Here is a 19,786-nt window from a genome sequence, read left to right as displayed (position 1 = left end):
TGGAGTTAGCCAATTTGACTCATTGAGATTTTTTGGGTGATCTGACAGCTACCTCATGATTTTGAGTTTAACTGCGACACAGCTGGCTGCCATTTTGGAGGATGGCCCAAAGGCTTTGATTAGGTAATTCAGGTGTGTTTGATTAGAGATGGAATTGCAATCTGCAGGGAGGGGGGCCTCCAGGAGTGTAACTGCATCCCCCCTGTATTTAGGAGGCCTTTCCACCTGTCGAGGTGCTCCTTCAAGGCACGTAGAATTTCGACGGATTTAACTGTGGAGAAGAGAGACATTAAAAGAAAAAATTGGCGAAAATGGCCCACGGAAGGTGCCCTCACAAGGTAGCGTGGCCGAGCGGTCTAAGGGGCTGGGTCTAAGGCGCAAAAGCGGCTGAAAATCTGCACCCTCTTGAATCAGGGACAGCAATAATGTCACTTCAAAAATGAATTTAAACATAATAATAACAAATGTCTAGTCTATAATGATGGAGTTAGCCAATTTGACTCATTGAGATTTTTTTGGTGATCTGACAGCTACCTCATGATTTTGAGTTTAACTGCGACACAGCTGGCTGCCATTTTGGCCGAAAATGCCGAAAAAGTGGCCAAAACCGACATGCCTGCAAATGGCCGTGGGACGGCCCCTGTACGCAGACGGAGGGTCGTGGCACCCCGGGACTTTGGATTCCGACTCTCCAGGGGCCCCTGACGCGGGGCCCCGAATCCTGGAACTCGAGGGCCTTTGCAAAAAATCGCCCCTCCCCCGCCATCAAATCATTTAAAGGCCTGAAAGGCTCTTTCAGTGTGAGAGTGAAACAGCCTCGAGGGAGAGATTTTGCATAGAGGCTAAAATATATTTGCCTTTACTCTAGGGCCCGGTGCTTTCGGTACGTCGCTCGGGGCGGGCCCAGGGGTCACCGTGCCGAATTTGGGGCCCCTGGGACCTTTCCATGAAAATCCCACTCGCCCATTAAATGAATCACCACAACGGTTTCGCGGACTTCGCTTAGAAACGTCCGATCGACTAGGGCAGTGGTTCCCAAAGTAGGGGTCGCGACCCCCCGGGGGGGCGTGAGACAGCGAGGGGGGGTCGCGAGATGATTTCCAAGGGACCGTTCGGTATTTATGGAAAGGTCCACCGGAGGAAAATAGGGGAGGGTGTATTTTTATTCTTTGTTGAGGGGAGGGTCATTCAACTTTTTGTATCCATGAAAACAGCAAAATTTCAAATATTTTTTCCATGTAGCTTTGTAGCTCTCTCGGTCTCGGTTCCCCATCGCTATCAGATGGGTCTCCCAACAAAAATCCAGTTTAGCGCTGTCTGACAGTGCGCGCTCAGAAAAAGTACATCATGTACAGAACGCCAATGAAATGTTTACCTGGCATAGCTTTAAAGCACGATTTAATAATTAACTTTTGTGATTACGAATAAGTGCAGTGTCCTGTGAGTGTAACTCTACCGCTGCATTAACATGTGATATGAATGTACGTTGAGTGTTTGAGTGTATTGGGACTGAAGCGCCAGAACTGCAGCTGATATAATGTGCGCTGTAGCACGATACTTCCATATTTTAGTTTCCATTCTTATTGTGTTTCCACAACAATGTTAGTGAGTAAATACTGAAATTGCCACCATAACAGTGGAGTGTGATGTGACGTAGGGCTATCACATTTTTAAATTACTATTAGTATTATTTGAAGTTAAAATAATCGGAAATACGCAGACCTACACCAAAGAACTATTTGAGGATAAATTATTTAAAATTGGGCAATTCCAGCGTTATGGACGTGACATTTGCAGTCAAAACTTGAAATATAAATGATCAGAAAATGTATTTAATACTGAAACGTCTGTTTATATAGGCTATCCATACCCCCAAAGGAGTCAAGACATTAGAAAAATATCAGTCTACACATGCGTTTTATATTTAATATGAGCGAAATACACATGTGACGTGACACAAAAAATCTTTAACTTTTATGTGGCAAAATATTTTTTAATAATTCTACGAATTACACTGAATTACACAAAACAAAAGTACGCTAATAACCGGATAAAGAAGGGTCGGCCTCCACAGAACATAAAATATCCTTTATTTTATTTTATTTTTCGTGTTCGCATTTATGAGGAAAAAAACAATACGGACGTGACAGTTCTCCGTTTCGGACATGACCGCTCTGAAAGCGACTTTAAAACTTCCACAGAGACTTCAGAAAGCACAAAGCCTTTCTTTAAAGTAAATTTCGTTTTTTATTAATTGTATCTAAATTTTAATTAATGTTTCATCAACCAATTACCTGGATTAATGAATAAGAAGTAAATATAGTAGAAAATAGATCATCATGACATGGAGTCGCCGGCGCGTGAACTGGACTCTTTCTCATGAACCGAAACTCAGCGTATAATGTAGCTACTTGCCTCACAGAATTGAGAAATATATAGAAAGCTTGATGTCAACTTTTAAACAGAACATTTAAAAACGAAAAACAGACTGCTCTCTGCTTATGTAATCCGTATGAAATCTGCATTTCTCTCTGGCGCCTTACTGTGAAGATGGCGAGTCAGCATCGTGAAATTCATCTTGAAGCCGACACACTGACACAGAAAAACCTTGTTTATTAATAAACAATTAATATCTCTCCCTGCTATACTATTTGACATATTCATAATCATTACTTTTGCCGGTTCTTTGTGGCAGCTTTTAGATACTTTATTGGGAGCGCCACCCTTGTTACATGAACGCGTCACCACTGCATCAGCACCGAAAACATGATTTTTCTTCTTTTTTTTAAAATCTAAAATAAAAAATCATGATACGAACCGAGTTGTAGGTTTGGTCCATCGTTACAGCCTTAGTAAAACGAGAAAGTAGGAGTTTAGTCGTTTGTCATTTTGTAAAAAAAAAACAATGGCTATCTGAGCATCTTTGCCAACCGCAAACCAGCAATCAATAAATTATCGGGGAGGGTCATGCCTTTTTCACAATCATTTTGGAGGGTCATGGAAAAATGTATTACTGGCGAAGGGAGGGTCAAGTTTTTTGACTACAGATCTCAAAACTCCTCCGGTGGCCCCTTAAATAAAAAACGAACAGTCCCTAAATAAAAAAAAATAATAGGCTAAAAAAAAAAATTATATATATATATATATATATATATATATATAATATATATATAACGATTAGAAATAGCATATTGTATCCATAATTGTAACAAAATACAAAAAAATAGTTGTTAAATAAAAAAAATAAAAAATAAAAACATACAAATAAAAAAAAAGCCGTTGGTCCTGAGCCTGAGGTAATGACGAGAGATTAACGACAATTAGCGGTCACTTTACTACAGCACCAAGATAAAGTCTTTCTGACACGTAGCGCAAGGTATTTTTTTAGGTTTAAGTATAGGATAATATTGTTTTCGAAATGAAACGTTGGTTAATATCGACCAAAGACAACAAAGGAAGGCCAGCAGAGGTGCCAGTGGAGGAGAGTGGAGAAGTAGGCCTACCACCGTCGGAAATGCCATCGACCTCAGATACGGAAAGAGGCCGGCGTGTGCATAAAGAGCACATCCATCAGCAGTCGGATCAGCCTTCCTCCAAGTGTCGAAAGTATCGAGACGAATTTATCCAGTATGGATTCACATGCGTCATCATCAACGAAGTACAACATCCCCAGTGTGTGCACATGAAAGCCTAAAGCCTGTAAAAATGCTACGATACTTGAAAACCAAGCACCCCTCTCTTGCTGCTAAACCAGTAGATTTTTTCCGACGAAAGGAGCGAGAGTTGCAAGGCCAAAAGAAAGTTCTAACTAAACAAACAACAATCCCTGCCAAAGCTCAACAGGCATCATATGAGGTGGCATATTTAATTGCACTGGCAAAAAAGCCACACACGATCGGTGAAACCCTTATCAAACCCGCTGCTATAGCAATAAGTCGGGCTATGCATGGGGATAAACTGGCCCGTGAGCTAGAAGCAGTGCCTCTGTCTAACGGGACTATTGCCCGGCGCATCTCCGACATGGCCCAGGACATAAAGTGTCAGCTGGTGGACAGAGTGAAGAAAGGGAAATATGCTTTACAATTAGATGAATCCACAGATGTATCAAACTCTCCCCAGCTGCTTGTATTCATCAGATACAGTTTTGACGGAAAACTTAACGAGGACATTCTGTTTTGCACCGCGCTTGAGGGAACGTGCACAGGCGAGGACATTTTCACAAAAGTTGACAACAAACTAAAAGAAGAGGGACTGTCTTGGGGTGAGTGCATCGGTGTGTGTACAGATGGTGCTGGAGCGATGCTGGGGAAAAAGAAAGGTCTTAAAGCAAGAGTCTTGCAAGTGGCGCCTCACATAAATTTCACGCATTGCATTATACACAGAGAAGCTCTTGCGAGCAAAACCCTTGACCCAGAACTTAAACGTGTTCTTGAAACCGCGATAAAAATTGTCAACTACATAAAAGCGCGTCCACTCAATATCAGGCTGTTTGCCACTCTCTGTCACGAACTGGGATCGGAGCATGAGTGCTTGCTGCTCCACACAGAAGTCAGGTAGCTTTCGCGAGGGAATGTGCTCAGCCGCCTGTTTGAGCTGCGGGACGAAGTGCGCTTATTTCTGATGGAGCATGCGTCCCAGCTCGCTGACCACCTCACTGATCCTGACTGGTTAACAAGGCTAGCGTATTTGTCTTGCATATTTGAAAAACTGAATGGCCTTAATATGTCATTGCAAGGTGAAAACACAAGCATCATGTCACTGAATGATAAAATCTACGCATTCACGAGAAAACTTGAGCGCTGGACTGAGCGAGTTGAAATGGGTAGGATTGACATGTTTTCTGAGCTGGACGAATTCATTGAGGAAAATGAACTGAGTGTTAACATAGTGATGAAGTCTATCACTACTCACCTTCAATCCCTACTGGAACACTTCAACAAATATTTCCCAAAGGAAACAGCTCCAGAACAATATGACTGGGTAAGATCACCGTTCACTGTAACAAGGGCTAATCATCTGACATCCAACCTGGAGGACGCATTGGTTGAACTGTCAAGCGACCGAACCTTAAAAACAGCGTTTAATTCCAAGACGCTGGCTGAGTTCTGGATTTCTGTCGAGAAGGAATACCCACAGCTATCCAAGGCCGCTATGGATGTACTGATGCCTTTTGGCACTACCTACTTGTGCGAAAAGACTTTCTCGGCACTCACGTACATTAAAAATAAACACAGATCGCGACTGAATGTGGAGGATGAACTCCGAGTGGCGGTCTCCAAAATTAAACCAAGAATGGACTTGCTGTGCTCCAAGCATTGTGCCCATCCATCTCATTAGGAGATGGTAGGCTAATATTTAAATGAAAGTAATGAGTAAATTACTATAAAACAGTATTATAGTTTGATTGTTGTGTTCTTTTTTGTTGTAAACATGCTCGTGTTTAGATAGGCCTATTTGTGCGTGTGCGCCTTTGTGCGCAACGATATTGTGCCCATCCATCTCATTAGGAGATGTTAGGCTAATATTTAAATGAAAGTAATGAGTAAATTACTATAAAACAATATTAGAGTTGTTTGATTGTTGTGTTCATTTTTTTGTTGTAAACATGCTCGTTTTTAGATAGGCCTATTTGTGCGTGTGCGCCGTTGTGCGCAACGATATTGTGCCCATCCATCTCATTAGGAGATGTTAATATTTAAGTAAGGAATAATTGACGACAGGCCGTTGAATTATTAGAAAAATAGTGCACACTCGAGCTAATAGGCTAAATGAAACACAAAGCCCTTTTAACAAGTAGGCCTATCAATAATTGTTTATTTGTTATAGAATAATAACGAAAACCCGTGCAGTTTAATTTTTATTAAAATTAAACTGCATGTGTCCATTTATTGTGAAGTTAGACATTAAAAAATTGCAGATCAAGCGCATGGGGCTGCATGTTTTTTCTTGTTATGAATTGTACCCTATTTTCCGTTATTACAGTTATTACTACGCGCAGTGATATGGAACTGTAATGCGGTCAAAACTACTTTAGCCGTGCGTTTCCCTGAAAATAATTGCACACCTTATAACGTTCTCAACCAATCAGAATCAAGCATGTAACAGCCCTGTAGTATAATATAAAATAATATAATGGTTGTTTTGACTGTTGTGTTCTTCTGTGTTGTAAGTATGCCTATTAGTGCGTGTGCACAGTTTCACGCAATGTTTGTATACTTTAACCACCTCCGAGGATAGTAGGGGTCGCGAGTCACTCGCACCTTTATTTTGGGGGTCGTGGGCTGAAAAGTTTGGGAACCCCTGGACTAGGGGACGCCATTTTCCTTCTCGCCACGGCCCCCTGGTGCGGCCCTAAAAGTTTGGTGGCCCTGGGGCCTCGTTCGGCGGTCGAAAGGGTGAAAAACACGTCACGGGGTCAAAAAGGTCAAACCGACGGAACGCGCTCCCGTGAGGAGACGGAAGGTCGCAGGAGCCCGAAACTCGGCGAGTTCCGTCGTCTCCCGTCCCTAAATGGGGCCCCCGAGTTTGAGGGCCCTAGCCGCTTTCTAAGCGTTTCCCAACCCCCGTTTGTGATGAGGCCATTGATTGTGCTTGGTGACTGATGTGAGCAGCGACGTATTAATTTTTGGTGATGTCCCACTGGGTCCTACGGACACCAAAATTGTATCTCGTTTAGAGGGGGACGAGACCTTTACTTTGAGACCACCCACGGCCCCGTGGGCCCCCGGGGGCCAGAGATGGAGATGAAAATACACATTTATCTAAGCGAAAACGCAACGGATCCGGCCGTGGCTGGGCTCTTTGGAACCGTCTAGTTGAGCTGAAAAGAATGATAAAAAATTATGAATTTTGGCCGTGTTTTCGCGGAGATATTAGCCGAAAACCGTCGGGCGCGTTCTAAAATGGCGCCCGCTGATGACGTCACGATCTCGGGAACAAAATCGCTCATATCTCGGGAACGCGAAGACCCAGAGAGCTCAAATTGGGGTGAGGAGGTCCCACGGGGGCCCCGACTCGAACCAGGGCTATGGCGGGCCGCGGGGACGCCCCCTAGTGGTTCGCCGTTCGCTGGGTCCCCCGACTTTGAACGGCTATAACTCGGGGACCCGGGCGAGTTGGACCTCGGGGGTGGGCTCATTCGAAAGGGCCCGTCCAGCACTACAATCTATTAGAGTTTGGGGAACATTGAGCCAGGGGTTCTCGAGATATAAGCCGACAAAGCTGCGACTTTGACCGGACGTAACTCCCAGGCCCCGAGGCCCTCGGGGACGGGGGTGGGCTCATTGGATAGGGCTCCTCGAGGCCTACAGACGACCCGAGTTTGAATTTTTTTCGCCGTGTGGTTTTTGAGATATTCGAGAAAAACAAACATTCCCATACGTTCAGTGGTTAAATGGCTGTCACCCATGTCTCCAACGGGACTTCCAGATGATTAAAAACTACTTTTTCAGGCCCAACCACCTCTACTGTACTAAGCACACTCCACTGAACACATCTCACTAATTTTCAAGTCATTTCAGTGTTTAGTTTGCATTAAAATGGGTGTCCTTGAAACCACGTTTTGGTACTGTGATAAATGCTACGTGGGATGGGACACATTTTCTGTGAAACACATATTAATGAAAGTTCCAAATCATGATAAAAACTATTTTACTGCACTCAGGGGCCCCCCTTGAGTCCGTAGCACCAAGTCCCATCCCATAATTCCACTGACCACGAACCCATTATTTTTTTATAATGTAATAAATGCAACGTGGGATGTCCATAGCTCTGGTCAGGAAGGGTCTAGAGCCTCCATTTTTGCACTCAGGTCTAAGTCTCATCACCCTCTAACAGAATCCAGAGTTTCAAGAAGATTGGAGAAACCTTTTTTTCCGACCCGAAAAAACCGACAGGGATATAACATATACCCCCTGTCGGTTTTTTCGGGTCGAGATTTTGAGTTTCTCCAATCTTCTTGAAACTCTGGATTCTGTTAGAGGGTGATGGGACTTAGACCTGAGTGCAAAAATGGAGGCTCTAGACCCTTCCTGACCAGAGCTATGGACATCCCACGTAGCATTTGTTCCATTGTAAAAATAGTGGTTTCGCGGTCAGTGGAATTATGGGATGAGACTTGGTGCTACGGACTCAGGGGAGGCCCCTGAGTGCAGTAAAATGGTTTTCATCATGACAGCAACTTTAATTCAAATGTCTATCAGAGAAACTCTCTGAATCCCCATTCAATCGATGGCACGTGGGATTCTGTCCGATTGCAGCTTGTTGAATGAAGGGCGGGGTTAGTATTTTACAAAAATAGTGGGTTATTGGACAAATAGTGGCTTCTTGGGATGATCCCACGTAGCATTTATTCCATTGTACCAAATATAGGCTTCGCGGACAGTTGCTCTACCCGGCTTAGTTCTTAGCACTTTTTGACCGGGCATAACTCAGGAACCAAGCCGACTTTGGGCTCCATACTCTGGGGTCCTGGGGGGCCCATGGGTACCTTTACACACCCAGAGTTTGGAGCTCCAAGTCGGCTTGGTTCCCGAGATACACCCAGTCAAACCTGGAAAGGAAGTGGCCGTATCTCGGAACCAGAAGGACCTAGGAGCTGGGGACGGTGGGGTCTGAAGGGGACCCATGGGCCCTCCCCACACCAAGAGTTTGGAGCCCAAACTCGGCTTGGTTCCCGAGATAAACCCGGTCAAAGCTGGAAAGGAAGTGGCCGTATCTCGGAACCAGAAGGACCTAGGAGCTGGGGACGGTGGGGTCTGAAGGGGACCCATCGGCCCTCCCCACACCCCGAGTTTGGAGCTCGAACTCGGCTTTGTTCCCGAGATACACCCGGTCAAACTGGACAGGAAGTTGCCGTATCTCGGAACCGGAAGGACCTAGAAGCTGGGGACGGTGGGTTCCGAAGGGACCTAAAGGGCCCTACTCACACCCGGAGTTTGGAGCTCCAACTCGGCTCCACCCCCAAGATACACCCACTTATACATAAGGGTCTTTTGGACAAAACGGTCAATATCTCGGAAATGACGAGTCCCAGCGGATCGTCCTTTGGGGTGGTGAGGGGTCACTAGGGGCCCTCTCAGACCCCAGAGTCCCGAGCCTCTGGGACCCTTCCTTCTGAAGTGCACCCTTTTCTGTTGGGCCCCGTATCTCGGACCGTGGGGGAGCTAGAAGCACGGGCTAGGGCGCGTGATGGGGGGGCATTTCCGCCATATAGTGGGTTATTGGACAAAAAGTGGGTTAGTGGGACGGGGGTGGGGGGGGGTCTGGTCACTCTAGTGGTCAATCGGACAAATAATGGGTTAGCGGGACGGGGCACGTGTGGCGCCCCACCAAGGACGAAGGCAGAACTGCTTGGGTAGGCCTCGGGCTTCGGGTCACTCCCGTCGGGCCCCTGAGGGGGTCGGGTCACCCCGACCCTGCCCGCGTGGGTCGGGCGCCCGGGGAGGGTCGGCCTGCGGCGTCGGCCGACCCCCCAAAAATTTCGGGGGGTCAGCGCGCTCGTCCGCCAACCCCCGTCCTAATCGCCGCGCCCCGTTTACTGAATGGACGCTTTTTATTTTTATGGACTATCTAGAGGTACTAACTGCGGTGGAAAAGCAACCGAGCTAAAGCGAACCGAACCGTGCCGTACCGAGTCGAGTCGTACCACGCAGTGGAAAAGCGAAGCGAGCCGAACCGTTCCGCGCCGAGTCGAACCGTACCGAGCCGAACCGAGCCGTACCAGCAGTGGAAAAGCGCCATTAAGGTGTCTGGCCCTCTTTAAAAACCGTCTAATTTCGACGGATTTAACTGTGGAGAAGAGAGACATTAAAAGAAAAAATTGGCGAAAATGGCCCACGGAAGGTGCCCTCACAAGGTAGCGTGACCGAGCGGTCTAAGGCGCTGGTCTAAGGCGCAAAAGCGGCTGAAAATCTGCACCCTCTTGAATCAGGGACAGCAATAATGTCACTTCAAAAATGAATTTAAACATAATAATAACAAATGTCTAGTCTATAATGATGGAGTTAGCCAATTTGACTCATTGAGATTTTTTTGGTGATCTGACAGCTACCTCATGATTTTGAGTTTAACTGCGACACAGCTGGCTGCCATTTTGGAGGATGGCCCAAAGGCTTTGATTAGGTAATTCAGGTGTGTTTGATTAGAGATGGAATTGCAATCTGCAGGGAGGGGGGCCTCCAGGAGTGTAACTGCGTCCCCCCTGTATTTAGGAGGCCTTTCCACCTGTCGAGGTGCTCCTTCAAGGCACGTAGAATTTCGACGAATTTAACTGTGGAGAAGTCCCACCGCTGCCAAGACAGCATTTTAGAAGGCACTCGTGGCTGCTATGCCTAAGCGAAAACACTGGAGAAGTGACACTGCTTGCTCGCGGACTCTTCCAAACCCTGCCGCTTTTGCTTTTCTTGGCCAAACTCGGCGTGCTTCAGAGCCTGACGATAAAGGTCCGCACCCAACGTTTAATCTATTTATGAAAAAAAAATGGCCAGAAAACGGCCCACGAATCGAGCCACGTCAGGGTAGCGTGGCCGAGGGGTCTAAGGTGCTGGATTTAGGCTTCAGTCTCTTCGGGGGCGTGGGTTCGAATCCCACCGCTGCCAGCAGTGATTTTAAAGAGGTCCAGACACCTTAAGTGTGCTCCGAAAAGGCGCAAAAGCGGCTGAAAATCTGCACCCTCTTGAATCAGGGACAGCAATAATGTCACTTCAAAAATGAATTTAAACATAATAATAACAAATGTGTAGTCTATAATGATGGAGTTAGCCAATTTGACTCATTGAGATTTTTTTGGTGATCTGACAGCTACCTCATGATTTTGAGTTTAACTGCGACACAGCTGGCTGCCATTTTGGAGGATGGCCCAAAGGCTTTGATTAGGTAATTCAGGTGTGTTTGATTAGAGATGGAATTGCAATCTGCAGGGAGGGGGGCCTCCAGGAGTGTAACTGCGTCCCCCCTGTATTTAGGAGGCCTTTCCACCTGTCGAGGTGCTCCTTCAAGGCACGTAGAATTTCGACGGATTTAACTGTGGAGAAGAGAGACATTAAAAGAAAAAATTGGCGAAAATGGCCCACGGAAGGTGCCCTCACAAGGTAGCGTGGCCGAGCGGTCTAAGGTGCTGGGTTAAGGCTCCAGTCTCTTCGGGGGCGTGGGTTCGAATCCCACCGCTGCCAAGACAGCAATTTTAGAATGCACTCGTGGCTGCTATGCCTAAGCAAAAACACTGGAGAAGTGACACTGCTTGCTCCCGGTCTCTTCCAAACCCTGCCGCTTTCCTTGGCCGAACTCGGCGTGCTTCAGAGCCTGACGATGAAGGTACGCACCCAACGTTTAATCTATTTATGAAAAAAAAAATGGCCAGAAAACGGCCCACGAAATGAGCCTCGTCAGGGTAGCGTGGCCGAGGGGTCTAAGGCGCTGGATTTAGGCTCCAGTCTCTTCGGGGGCGTGGGTTCGAATCCCACTGCTGCCAGCAGTGATTTTAAAGAGGGCCAGACACCTTAAGTGTGCTCCGAAAAGGCGCAAAAGCGGCTGAAAATCTGCACCCTCTTGAATCAGGGACAGCAATAATGTCACTTCAAAAATGAATTTAAACATAATAATAACAAATGTCTAGTCTATAATGATGGAGTTAGCCAATTTGACTCATTGAGATTTTTTTGGTGATCTGACAGCTACCTCATGATTTTGAGTTTAACTGCGACACAGCTGGCTGCCATTTTGGAGGATGGCCCAAAGGCTTTGATTAGGTAATTCAGGTGTGTTTGATTAGAGATGGAATTGCAATCTGCAGGGAGGGGGGCCTCCAGGAGTGTAACTGCGTCCCCCCTGTATTTAGGAGGCCTTTCCACCTGTCGAGGTGCTCCTTCAAGGCACGTAGAATTTCGACGAATTTAACTGTGGAGAAGTCCCACCGCTGCCAAGACAGCATTTTAGAAGGCACTCGTGGCTGCTATGCCTAAGCGAAAACACTGGAGAAGTGACACTGCTTGCTCGCGGACTCTTCCAAACCCTGCCGCTTTTGCTTTTCTTGGCCAAACTCGGCGTGCTTCAGAGCCTGACGATAAAGGTCCGCACCCAACGTTTAATCTATTTATGAAAAAAAAAATGGCCAGAAAACGGCCCACGAAATGAGCCTCGTCAGGGTAGCGTGGCCGAGGGGTCTAAGGTGCTGGATTTAGGCTTCAGTCTCTTCGGGGGCGTGGGTTCGAATCCCACCGCTGCCAGCAGTGATTTTAAAGAGGTCCAGACACCTTAAGTGTGCTCCGAAAAGGCGCAAAAGCGGCTGAAAATCTGCACCCTCTTGAATCAGGGACAGCAATAATGTCACTTCAAAAATGAATTTAAACATAATAATAACAAATGTCTAGTCTATAATGATGGAGTTAGCCAATTTGACTCATTGAGATTTTTTTGGTGATTTGACAGCTACCTCATGATTTTGAGTTTAACTGCGACACAGCTGGCTGCCATTTTGGAGGATGGCCCAAAGGCTTTGATTAGGTAATTCAGGTGTGTTTGATTAGAGATGGAATTGCAATCTGCAGGGAGGGGGCCTCCAGGAGTGTAACTGCGTCCCCCCTGTATTTAGGAGGCCTTTCCACCTGTCGAGGTGCTCCTTCAAGGCACGTAGAATTTCGACGGATTTAACTGTGGAGAAGAGAGACATTAAAAGAAAAAATTGGCGAAAATGGCCCACGGAAAGGTAGCGTGGCCAAGCGGTCTAAGGCGCTGGATTAAGGCTCCAGTCTCTTCGGGGGCGTGGGTTAAATCCCACCGCTGCCAAGACAGAATTTTAGAAGGCACTCGTGGCTGCTAAGCCTAAGCGAAAACACTGGAGAAGTGACACTGCTTGCTCCCGGTCTCTTCCAAACCCTGCCGCTTTTGCTTTCCTTGGCCGAACTAGGCGTGCTTCAGAGCCTGACGATGAAGGTCCGCACCCAACGTTTAATCTATTTATGAAAAAAAAATGGCCAGAAAACGGCCCACGAATCGATCCACGTCAGGGTAGCGTGGCCGAGGGGTCTAAGGCGCTGGATTTAGGCTCCAGTCTCTTCGGGGGCGTGGGTTCGAATCCCACCGCTGCCAGCAGTGATTTTAAAGAGGTCCAGACACCTTAAGTGTGCTCCGAAAAGGCGCAAAAGCGGCTGAAAATCTGCACCCTCTTGAATCAGGGACAGCAATAATGTCACTTCAAAAATGAATTTAAACATAATAATAACAAATGTCTAGTCTATAATGATGAAGTTAGCCAATTTGACTCATTGAGATTTTTTTGGTGATCTGACAGCTATCTCATGATTTTGAGTTTAACTGCGACACAGCTGGCTGCCATTTTGGAGGATGGCCCAAAGGCTTTGATTAGGTAATTCAGGTGTGTTTGATTAGAGATGGAATTGCAATCTGCAGGGAGGGGGGCCTCCAGGAGTGTAACTGCGTCCCCCCTGTATTTAGGAGGCCTTTCCACCTGTCGAGGTGCTCCTTCAAGGCACGTAGAATTTCGACGGATTTAACTGTGGAGAAGAGAGACAGTAAAAGAAAAAATTGGCGAAAATGGCCCACGGAAGGTGCCCTCACAAGGTAGCGTGGCCGAGCGGTCTAAGGCGCTGGATTAAGGCTCCAGTCTCTTCGGGGGCGTGGGTTCGAATCCCACCGCTGCCAAGACAGCATTTTAGAAGGCACTCGTGGCTGCTATGCCTAAGCGAAAACACTGGAGAAGTGACACTGCTTGCTCCCGGTCTCTTCCAAACCCTGCCGCTTTTGCTTTCCTTGGCCGAACTGGGCGTGCTTCAGAGCCTGACGATGAAGGTCCGCACCCAACGTTTAATCTATTTATGAAAAAAAAAATGGCCAGAAAACGGCCCACGAATCGAGCCACGTCAGGGTAGCGTGGCCGAGGGGTCTAAGGCGCTGGATTTAGGCTCCAGTCTCTTCGGGGGCGTGGGTTCGAATCCCACCGCTGCCAGCAGTGATTTTAAAGAGGGCCAGACACCTTAAGAGTGCTCCGAAAAGGCGCAAAAGCGGCTGAAAATCTGCACCCTCTAGAATCAGGGATGGTAATAATGTCACTTCAAAAATGAATTTAAACATAATAATAACAAATGTCTAGTCTATAATGATGGAGTGTAGTGGCAATTTTAATGATATTCATTGATCTTTAGTAAAATATAGATGATTCAAAGAATGTCACATGTGTGTCTCTCACTTGTAGTGAGAGAGGATTCTGTTTATGTACCTGGGGAGGCAGAAGAGGGAGACACTCCAGAGAACAGACGAACAAGGACCTCTGACCTAGATGTCAGAAGGCCACTTAGTGCAGGGGAGCTTAGTGGGCCAACTAGTGACGTCTATGGAAAACTACCGGGAGGAAGGCTCTGGGGGGAAGAAGGCCTTGAAACTAAGATAAAAGCTAGTTCAGTCTGTCTGGGGGGGTGTCACTCTTCTGCACAGGGTAACAACTGTGTATTAGACTGCTCCTATTCTTGCAAGAATAAATACTTCTATTTTATATAATTTGACTCTGAGTGTCTCTTACGCAGTGATGTTTGTTTGAGATGAATTTTTGCCACAACAGTTTTGGTGTCAGAAGTGGGATTCCTTGGACGTGCCTCCTGGACCTGAGATCGGACGGTGTTTGGCCACCTGGACTAAGTAAGTTCCAGCTCTACCTCGTAAACTTGAGAGAGAGGGGCCGACCGATATCAGGGCCGGGAGAATCGACCACTGGAATCTAAAGAACCCGCAGGTGGCAACAGAAGCATCTCTGGTAAGAGACAGTTCAATTTATTTTCTTTTGGGTAAGTTAATTAAATTCAGTTTAATTGGGGAGAAGAGTAAAATTGAACCATATTGGCTGAAGGCTGTTTCTGTGGTACGTAATCTGAGATTAATTGAGATCTATATAGATCAAGAAATTTCAAACAGATACGAGGGAAAAATCTGAGATTAATTGAGGTCTGCAACAGAACAAGAAATTTCAAGCAGATAAATAATCTGGGATTAAGTGAGAACTGTAACAGATCAAGAGATTTCAAACAGATAGGTACCCTGAAAATTAGTTGTTCCACGACGGAGCAAATTGTTTTTAGGTACTGAGGCTAATTAGGGGGAACCAGAATTTTTTGGTAAACCATAATTAGGAGGGCACTAATAGTGCAACCCGACCGATTTGGGTTAAAAGAAAGAATCGGATTTGTTTAGGGACGCCTAACAGATTAAAGAAAACGCGCGTTGAAGAGAAATCCACAGAGAACAGAAAACAGCCAGTATGGGAAAATCTCAGAGTAAGCATGCCAAATTTGATACACCGGTTTTCTGTAGAACTAGGAAAGTATGGGGGGAAATGTATGTTTTAGATATTGGAAAAAAAACTGAGAAAATACCATGATCATGAGCTACCATGAGCACAAATAGACTAAGAGTGTGCGAGAATCAGTGGAACAGGGCAGCGGGACAAAAGGTTGTTGTGGCTGCGTTCAACATGTGTGTAAAAAATGTGAACAGATAATGGATTGTTCAGTTGAAGATAAAATGTCGAACTGCCAGGAGAAATAATGTTTTTACTTCTTCATCCAGTAAATGGATGCATGACATTAGATGTCTATAGAACTTAAATTTATATGACAAGGATTGAAGTAGCAAGAAGCAATAAGGCTGTCTGTGTGAAATAGAGGGAACGGTAAGTGAGACTTGGTGGAAGAGGGAAGTGAAAAAAACAAAAAGGTTGGTGTGTGAGATATGTGTGTGTGGGGATTGTTCAAACAATCATGTACTGGTTAGATAATGAAGGAACTGGCATGTTTGAGAAAAGAAAGGAGAGGATAATGAAGGAACTGGCATGTAGGGAAAAGAAAGGAGAAATATAGTAGAAAACTATATGTGATGAAAATAGACATGGTCTGATAGAATTTATGGAAGTCAAATGTAAAATGTTTAAATGATATGAAAAGTTTTAGAATAAAATAAGGCATTGTATGATTGACAGGGATTAACATGATATGAAGAATGTTTTAAGCAGAATGGGGAGCAATTCTAGATTTTGATAAAATAATGATTGAAATGATGATATATCTGCCTTATTTTATTAATGTTAAGAAAATAAGGGTATTGAAGCAAGTAGCTATAATGGTTGTCTGTGTAATTTACGGACTGAGTGATATAATCTGTTTTGGAGAAACAGTAGAGATAAGACTGAGACAATAATGTGATGGAAGGAAAAAAGGCTTCAAACCAGTGGAAATGAAAATAATGATGTACAAATTGTTACACTTTATGAAGAGTAACGGAACAGTCCGGGAAAATAAATAAGTAAATAAATAGTGAGACAGAAGAGAGCAAATGCTGTAAACAGCTCTGCTCTGAAGATCTCACTTTGAAGAGATTTGCAGATGATGTTTTGTAAAAGATAAGCTGGGATAACAGCAACAGTACTTGTAATTAGTGTTGTTGATGATAATACCAAATTAGTAAGGTGTAAAGACAGCTATGTCCAAAGATTCTGGAAATCAATAATGTATAATGTTCTGCCAATAATAATGATGAAGATTATGATTTGGCTATTGTGATTGAATCCGCCATTGGTGGATGGTCAAAGGAATACAGAGAACTGCTTATCAGTGGGTCTGTTTACATTCCTGAATGGGACACTGCTTCAAGGGTGTGCAGTTAAGTTGAAGCCCTTTGGAAGCTCACAGTGATCAAACTGCAAGGTGTCTGATGCTGTAGTTGAGGCTGACACACGAACCAACCAGATGACAGAGATTGTCTTGACTGTGGTCAGTAGGACCATTTAACACGTGACACATTTCTGATAATAATGTAGGGTTGAAAATAGATCAGTGTTTAAATGACGACAGTGACAATTTTTTGGTCTGAGAAATAAGAGATAAAAAACAAGGTAAAAGATTGAAGTCTTAAAGTGAATCCTTTTGTGACTCCAACAAATGTGAGTTGCAAAATATGTAAAGGTAATATAGAGAGACAGATCTCAAAGATGATTTATAATAACTGCAAAAGATGCAGAGTAGCCTTGTCAAAGTTAGTGTGAATCCTGATTGGAGACTGATAAACTCCTAGAAGAGAAAACTTTTGAAGATATTAAGTTATGGTAATTGAGAACTTGACAACTAAAATTGAGATTGAGAAATGTGAAACGTTATTGAGAACTAGAATAATTACCATTATGTAAGAACAAATAAGCAGAAGCAGTAGGCTACTGAATTAACAGTTGCTAAATGTAAAATGTGTTGAAAGGCATCTGATTAAACAAACAGCTTGAAAAGTTGACCATGAAAGAACTAGAAGCTGATGTTTTGCTTTCAAAAGATAAGTTTGTTATGGGCTGTATTGAAACAGTTCGCTTATCTAAAATCTGATGTGTGCTGTGCCTGAAACTGCCAGTGTGACAGAGACTCAATCTGAGTGGAAATTTGTAATGTCTAAATTCCCTGAGGTGGGCAAAAGACAAATATAAATAATATGTTTATTTGAAACCGTATGTAATTTCTGGCAAAGATGCCTTAAGCTGGGATAGAGTTAAAAGATGATAGATAAATGTTTGATGTTAGAAGTATATGAGAGAGCAGTGTACCATCCAATAGAGTCTCAGAGTCTCTCTCATTCAATGAGTCAGCTAAAAGCTGGTATCTGTGATAATAAGTAAAGCACAGTGTTTCAGTTGAAGATCATAGACACAGAGATGTTTTAAAAATAAAACTGAATGACTTTAAAGAAGTATTTAAAACAATAATACAGATAGAGATGACATTTTGATTAGCTTATTTTAGGACCAGTAACTTCTTTGTCTCATTTAGTCTCCACCATTCAGGACCGATGGCTCCGGCTACAGATGAAGTACACTGAATGTACGGTTGTGATCTAAATTCACTGAGTATAATCCAAGTAGCTTGGTTGCTGCTTTTAAGATAGTTAATGGATTTAAGTGATTAAATACTGTTGTTATTGACCTGTCTCCCTGTGTGAACACTATTGGGCAATCCGAATGGCTCTGGTGACTCTTGAACGTGCCTTTCCTAAGCTCTAGAAAACAGCTGAGTTCTGTTGAAGCAAACAGCCTGTGATGGGAAAGAGCGGTCACCAGTGGGCACGACTGACCATCTCTATGACGGGTAAGACCTTCTATTGGCCAGACAGGGGGCAACCCAAGCCAGAGTGGATCACGTAAAGTCACTGGCATCTCAAGATGGAGGTGTTTATGTGAGAAAGGTATGAGAGTGGAGCGGATGACTGTGAGGCCAGCAGCATCCTTTATCGTTAGGGCGGATGAGCTGTGAGGAGTTACAGGCAGTCTGACCCAGAAACGTGAGTGTTCCTCTAATACCAATCACCAGAAACCGCATTCATTGTATGGCTTGTTTTTTTTATTTGTGACAAGCGTCTGCAAATATGCCAGGGGAAAACACCCTGATGGAGATTATAGATAAAGGGCTAACAGGAGTGGGCTTTCAAGAGCCAGCTGAGGCCATGAAGTGATTCCCATTAGTTGTTGTGGAGACAGTAGCAAAACTTTTTATGTACTGGTTTGCCTTATGGGCAAGGAAAATCATAGTGTTGATTTTGAACTAATAGGTCTATGACATAGTTTTAACTCCTGAAGGTCGTTAGACATGGTGGTGGCTAAAGATGAAGACAGCTCTTGTAGATTTAAGAAAAGTCTGGATAACAAAGGTGAATGGTCAAAGATTAGTGTAACGAATTTAATATTACATTTTATATAAGTTACAGTCTTAGAAATTTATTTATAGTGAGAGAGACTGCCTGAGTTGGAGGAAGGGATGGTAACTGTGTCTGTCTTTCTGTTATCTGCCTGCTAGAGCAAGCTGAAGCAAAATAATGATAATGAAACAAAACAACCCAGCTGACTTGTCTAAAAATCAAATGAATAATGAACAAGACGTGCTTTGAAAGTGGTTAAGATACCATGTAAAATTAGGTAGAAGCTACAGGAAAAATGGAAAGGTTAAAATCTTATTTAAAATTTAAATCTTTTAGCAATAATATAAAGAAAAGTGAACATTGAGAATGAGCAGTTAACATATGTGTGTCTAGTATGAGTGTGTGTGATGGTGACAGCACTTTATGTCTTGTATGTATTAGTTTGGGGCACTAATATTCCGCCTGAATGGTGTGTATATTGCGTCATTAACCTCTGGAATGAGTTTATCATTACAGATGGGTTAAGGCAAATGACAAATTTTAAAGAAGCTGATAATTCTGATGAAAAGACAATACAGAACATGGGACAAGCTTTAAGTTGATTGGCCATCAAGCTCTGTCTGGTAGTAATACTTTTGTCATACATAATGTAGATTTGAAGATCAGTTTAAGTAAATTGGAATTGTGTAGTTGTAGATCAACATCTGGCATGGGCTGAGATAAATGAAAATGTTGTAGATTTGAGGGAAACAACAAAGTGACATATTGGCTAAGTCAACATGAAATTATCAAGAGAGCCTCTCACATTTATGATTATTGTGAACAAAGGGGGAGAAATGATTGACTGACATTGACCAAGTCTGTACAGCACGACTTGACCTGATAGGGAAAATTGATGACTTTGGAAATGTTTGTAGATGACTGACTTGAGAGACCAAACAACAGGCCTGAAAAGCAAGATTCGCTGTGAGACTGAGGGCCGTTGCCTTTCAAATACTTCGATAAGAAGATGAGATTGTGGCTTTAAGTGAAGAATGTAATATTTTTGTTTCAGAGGCAGAGAAAGATGTCTGGAGGGAATTTGTCTGAAGGACAACGTTTGGGTTAGTGTTGA

At 44.1% G+C, this 19,786-nt stretch overlaps 4 non-coding genes across 4 annotated transcripts; all 4 read left to right on the top strand.

Moving 5' to 3' along the window:
• The first annotated feature begins 11,388 nt into the window (after positions 1–11,388).
• Positions 11,389–11,470, top strand: trnal-uag (transfer RNA leucine (anticodon UAG)). The gene has a single exon. It is a non-coding gene; the product is annotated as a tRNA-Leu (tRNA).
• A 1,534-nt stretch (positions 11,471–13,004) lies between these two features.
• Positions 13,005–13,086, top strand: trnal-uag (transfer RNA leucine (anticodon UAG)). The gene has a single exon. It is a non-coding gene; the product is annotated as a tRNA-Leu (tRNA).
• Positions 13,087–13,577: 491 nt separating this feature from the next.
• trnal-aag (transfer RNA leucine (anticodon AAG)) lies at positions 13,578–13,659 on the top strand. Its single transcript has one exon. It is a non-coding gene; the product is annotated as a tRNA-Leu (tRNA).
• A 222-nt stretch (positions 13,660–13,881) lies between these two features.
• On the top strand, positions 13,882–13,963 carry trnal-uag (transfer RNA leucine (anticodon UAG)). The gene has a single exon. It is a non-coding gene; the product is annotated as a tRNA-Leu (tRNA).
• The last annotated feature ends 5,823 nt before the right edge of the window (positions 13,964–19,786 follow it).

This window comes from Rhinichthys klamathensis, unplaced genomic scaffold (assembly GCF_029890125.1).
Source record: "Rhinichthys klamathensis goyatoka isolate OS25496 unplaced genomic scaffold, OSU_Roscu_1.1 h1tg000035l_1, whole genome shotgun sequence".
Lineage (NCBI taxonomy): Eukaryota > Metazoa > Chordata > Actinopteri > Cypriniformes > Leuciscidae > Rhinichthys > Rhinichthys klamathensis.
The sequence above is the reverse complement of the archived record's forward strand: the minus strand, read 5'-3'. Positions and strand labels throughout refer to the sequence as shown.